The sequence below is a fragment of the Hordeum vulgare genome, chromosome 5H (genome assembly GCF_904849725.1).
Source record: "Hordeum vulgare subsp. vulgare chromosome 5H, MorexV3_pseudomolecules_assembly, whole genome shotgun sequence".
Lineage (NCBI taxonomy): Eukaryota > Viridiplantae > Streptophyta > Magnoliopsida > Poales > Poaceae > Hordeum > Hordeum vulgare.
Window position 1 is genome coordinate 30,348,543 of NC_058522.1, and position 6,023 is coordinate 30,354,565.

General features: G+C 45.7%; 1 pseudogene; it reads left to right on the plus strand.

Annotated features, from left to right (window-relative positions):
* Positions 1-3,443: 3,443 nt before the first annotated feature.
* Positions 3,444-5,631, plus strand: LOC123396506 (annotated as a pseudogene).
* Positions 5,632-6,023: the final 392 nt, after the last annotated feature.

A 6,023-nucleotide genomic window follows, 5' to 3' on the forward strand; every position in this document is an offset into this window, starting at 1 on the left:
CAAAGTTTTAAAACATAAGCATGCACTTTAAAAGGGTTGGTGCTGAAAAATGCACGAAAAATTATTGATGTTTCGACATATTGTAATATTTTTCTTACAAATACAGTCATTTGTAAGCTACGCGAAAGGGCAAATTTGTGGCTCCAAAAATGAAAAAGGTGAGTCTAGATCGATCCATATATTTGCCCTTCTATTTCATTCACCTCGGATGCAAAGGTATATTAATAAAACTTTGTACGCATATACTACTACACATTATTCTTACATGTATAATTGTTTGTTTTTTTGAGGTTTCAAAATACTTTTTTTGTTCTCTCTTTTTTATCAGGCTCCAGGTACGTGGCTCTTATTTTATTTGCCGATATCCCATATCACGTCCCTTGTTGTCATGGTTTTCATGGTAATACTTCCATTTAACCACAAATGGAAGATTGAAAACCTTATAATAACATGCTCAGGCATGATAAAGTCCAATAAAAAATAACATGGACATCATGGCATGTCAGTTTGAGAAATTTCAAACTCAAATTATGAAAGAGAATAATTAAAATGTGGTCTTATCTTACCTATGCATAAATGTGTAATATTTTTCCTTCTGGGTGTAGCCAATTATCTATATTTCACCTCTTGGTATTTCATGATGCAATGATATATACCATTTGTACCTAAAAATATCTAACAAAAACGAATTATGGTAGATAGCATCCAACCAAGCATATATAAACTACAGAAAAGAACGATCGTACATCTTCACATATATGATGGATCTCTGCTCCTTCTCTTATGTTATATGGATCACAGTAACAACTTCAGATATGATCAAAATGACTACTTCCATGTAATTGGCTGATAATAAAACCCGTGATATGCAACAATAATATGAAAACAACCTTGTTTCCTCTATGAGTTAACATATAGACACCTGTCTTATGATGTAAACCCTTTTGTAGTTCATAATTACATCCAGAAAATTCCTTAAATATATCATAGTAGTACTCCTTTTAATCTCGTTATAGATATGAAGAGTGACCTTGTCACTCTATTGCATGACATAAAGACAATCGTCTAAAGAAAGTTTTAAACGCAAATGAATGTAGAAACCCTTGTGAACGTAATTCCACTCAAATCTTTTTCGCGCTGATTATAGATAATAAATAGACCAATTCTATAATCGTACATGCAGATTACCATATTAGCAAGTGCAAAAAAATAATATTTCCTCCAATTCTTAATTCTAGTTCTGTAGAGGTTTGACGCCACCACTTTTACCAGAACAATAATTACTTCACTGTCAAAAATAACCACTAAAATCTCCGGTACATATAATAATCAGTTATTTTCACATTCAACATAAATAGGCGATGCACTTTATTTTTGCTTGTAGAGTAGTACATACCATATACCCATGCATCTCGCAGACCTGCTGATCAGGTCTTGTTACCGTTGACTGCACACCATTCTCTCACACAACCAAATTTATCATAGAACCTGATGGTCGTTCATAGATTCTCCTTAGACTTTCACTTGTATATCTCGTAATGAAATAAATTATTTTGACTTGCAGGAATTTCATCCAACATCTAGCCAAAAATTAAGGAAAAATGTAGGTGCGACATCATCCAAACAAAATTGTACACTGAACCCTGGAAAAGCTGCGACATCATCCAAACAAAATTCAGTGCTGCAATGCAGAAACGTGGTTCCATTACTCCAAAAAAAACATGGTTCCCTAGTCTAGAAATACAAAAGAAAAATGGTCATGTTTGCGGTCCTACTTAATCACCAAATTATGAATCCCTTTTTTCATACATCACAGAACCATGCAACTAAGGAACATGTGCAGCTCAAATTGCACTTGAGCTGCATGTATGACCAGTTGGTTTAAAATCTAACTACATGATCTAATAATAAGTATACAATCTAGTTGTGTAATATATTGAGAATGTTCGAACCCTAATCATCATACCGTCTTCACATAATTCTGACATGAAGGATAACCACAGATGTACGGGCAGATAATCAGAGCTTTAGCACATACTTGAACGAAACATATAAACCATTCAAATCTTCTAAACAACATCAGTTGAATATGTTACGGATTATGCCGATTGCATGATTCTTTTTTCCGTGATGGATTTCATTAATTTGAAGGATCAAGAATAGAGATGGGATCACCGTGTCACCAGTCCACAGTTCGTCCACTGGACAACCTCACTGTTAGAGACAGAACAACACATCCTCATTCGTTGCATTGTCAGAAGATTATTAGGGGATAATACACTGCAGAAGAAAGAAACCAATCGAATTAGTAGAATTTTTTGACAAATATTTGGTGAGCTCTGTACACCCATTGTTTTGATGCTGGCTCCGCCACTTACTGAATCTGCTCCTATCCATATAACATAATCAAGTCTAGACATGCTGAATTGGATGGACATGTACATGGTGAATTTGTTTTTTATCAGACGCTAGGTATAAAGAGAATTTATTTGGATTTCTCATGAGACCAACTGACTGGAAATAAATAAGGGAATTAAAAAAGTGAGGGCAGATTACTTGCCTGTGGAGGTTGAAAGGGACAACCGAGGACCAACTTGACCACATCAAACAGGTAAATCTTTGTGCCGCGAGTTGTTTGAAGGTTCATGGGCAAAGCGTCGTCCCACCGGTGTCACCGGCTGCCATGCTACCACCATACATGCCACAGTTAAACAACATCTACCACGTATATGTATGCAGTCGCATGCACATGCAAGCCTCTGCACGAAGTATACCTACTTATGATGCTGAAATTTGATCGCTTGGATGCAGTGCTTCACATGCAACTGATCAAGACGGATAGAGGAGAAGCAATTTGGGGGAGCAACCAACGCTGGACACATGGGGAAGAGGGATCACATGTTGCTTCGTTCGACGGCTAGGGCTGACATTTTTTAGATGGTTGGGAGATTGAATGACTTCATATCATGGGAGAGAGGTATATGCGAGAGAGATATTTAAAAAAAAAACATGCGAGAGAGATAGATATCTGTTTTTTTCTGTGAGTCGAGAGATATATGTTTTTTTTTTCTGTGAGTCGATCTACACCGTAATAATTCGGTCCCACCAGATTAACGGCTCGTAAAATCTAATTAATGTGGTAATTTCTTGGGAGTCTCAAATTAGTATAAGTATAGATGTGAGGCTGCATTTTAGCGCGCTGTTGGAGCTACGCGCCCGCGCTGAACAGCGCGGCTGCTGGAGCTAGCGCCGCGCGTCGCACCAAACCTGACGGGCGCGTCGCGCGTTGGACGCCTGTTGGAGATGCTCTTAATCTTGGTCGGGTAGGTGCAAGTATATAAGCTAATCACAGTTAGAAATGAGAGTAATACAGATAAGTTAACTTTGTTTGTTAGGATCCAAAGCATCAGCATAAGCTAATCCCTGCCGGCTGGCCGCCGTCCATGGATTCCAGCCTTGTCATCCTCCTCGCCGTTGTTGCATCTCTCGGCGCCGCTGCCGCAATTGGCAAGCAGGACAAGTTCCTGGCTCCAGTGAACCCTTCCTGCTCAACCACTGGCAACTACACTGATGGCAGCCAGTTCAAGAAGAACCTCGACGAGCTCCTCATCGCCCTCCCCGTGAACGCCAGCAGAAACTGGGGGTTCTACATCGGCATGGCGGGGGACTCGGGATCTCCTGACCAGGTCTTCACCCTCATCATGTGCTATGCTGACTACGGCGCGGCGGAGTGCTTGGAATGCCTCAACGGAGCACCGGCGGGGATCATGACCTTGTGCCCTGGCAGCCGGGACGTGCGCGTGGCATACGATGCGTGCATATTCCGGTACTCACCGGCGTCGCCCTTTGCCTCCATGGCCGACCTCGACACCCCTTTCTATGTGAAGTACACCACTCCCATCCCAGTCGACCCGGCGGCCATGGCCAGGGCGTGGCTTCCTCTGATGGTCGATCTCACGGGACAGGCCGCTGGGTCGCTGTCACGGGCAGCGAATGGAAGCACGCCATATGATGCTTCATGGCGGGTGTTTGGGCTGGCGCAGTGCACGAGGAACCTTAACACGAGCGAGTGCAGCCGGTGCCTCTCCTCCTTGGTCGGCAAACTACCGGAGCTGTTCCGGAACGAGACCGGTGGCGCCGTCAAGGCATACAGCTGCTACGTGCGCTACCAGATCGGCTCCTTTGACATAACCCTTCCGCCTGTAGCAGAACCCCCGCCACCGTCGTCTCCAAAGCCAGGAGGTCAGTCTTTGCAGGTTTGGGGTAGCCTTCTTTCGCATATACTCCGTATACTCTCCAATGAGATATTAATCTCTATTGTTCTTGGAATTCTGTGGCAGAAACATCGTCTTCTTCAAGAACAAGGCTCCTGATCGGCATCTCCATCGGTACCGTTTCGTTCTTGATCATTCTGGTTGGCTTCTTGGTCTGTCTCCTTCTCCGACGACGGCAAAAGCATCCAATCACTGTCGCTAAGAAGGCAAAGGGCCAAGAGCCGGAAGATGGCAAATTCTCCGACGGCGACGACCCAGCCATGGAAGATGACTTCGAGAAAGGGACTGGGCCCAAGAGATTTCACTACGGTGAGCTGGCCATTGCCACCGACAACTTCTCCGACGAGAAGAAGCTCGGGGAAGGGGGTTTCGGCTCCGTGTACAGAGGATACCTCGAGGAAATGAACCTTGATGTGGCCATCAAGCGAGTGTCCAAAGGTTCCAAGCAAGGGAAGAAGGAGTACGCCTCGGAAGTGACGATCATAAGCCGACTCCGGCACCGAAACCTGGTGCAGCTCATCGGCTGGTGCCACGGCGGTGGAGAGCTGCTCCTTGTCTACGAGCTGATGCCCAACGGCAGCCTCGACACGCACCTCTACGGCGGCAAGAACGCAGCCGTGCTGCCATGGCCGGCCAGGCACGAGATTGTGCTGGGATTGGGCTCAGCCCTCCTGTACCTTCACCAAGAGTGGGAGCAGTGCGTCCTGCACAGAGACATCAAGCCAAGCAACATCATGCTGGACGCCTCCTTCACCGCCAAGCTCGGCGACTTCGGGCTGGCGAGGCTCGTCGACCACAGCCGGGGCTCGCACACCACGGTGCTCGCCGGCACAATGGGGTACATGGACCCGGAGTGCATGACCACCGGCAGGACCAGCGCCGAGTCGGACGTGTACAGCTTCGGTGTCGTGCTCCTCGAGATTGCCTGCGGCAGGCGGCCTCTGGCAATGGCAGAAGAGGAGCAGATGGTCCACCTGGCCCAGCGGGTCTGGGCATTGTACGGCGTGGGAAGGGTTCTCGACGCCGTTGATGCGCGGCTGTTAGGGGAGTTTGACGGCGAGGAGATGGAGCGCGTGGTGGTCGTCGGGCTCTGGTGCGCGCACCCTGACCGGAGCCTCAGGCCGTCCATCAGGCAGGCCGTCGGCGTGCTGCGGCGCGAGCAGCCTCTGCCGACCCTCCCGGAGAGGATGCCGGTGGCGACCTTCGTGTACGTGCCGCTGCTGGTTATGGTTCAAGTTCCACGTTGTCTACTGGTGCCACCGGCGCTGGCGGCAGCAGCGGAACTGACACGACGACGGAGAAGTCGGTGTCGATGCGAAGCAACACGGTAGTGGAAGAACAGATCACTGGACGTTAAATGTTGTAAAGTGAAGGGACCAAAATTAATATGCTCGGTTGGCTAACACGAAATACTTTGTTAATTTCTGATTATTATTCCATTATTAAATTGAGTTATTGTGATGAGTAACTGTCTCTTTAAATTCAGTTGATCATCAGAACGGCTGATACTTAATTTGCAGTTTCCTTAACTCTCTATTCGCAAATGGGTTGCAAACCAGTCGAGTCAAAGCTATGTAGACTTGGCTTGACTCAGCTCGTTTTCAAAACAAATGAGCTCAATTTGACTTGAGCTTGTGGTCGAGCTGCAGACTCCACTCAGTACTTGGTTTCTGCTACTCCCTCCATCTCATGATACAAAAATGTTTTTGACATCAGTATAGTATTTAAAACGTTTTGTAAACGTGTTAA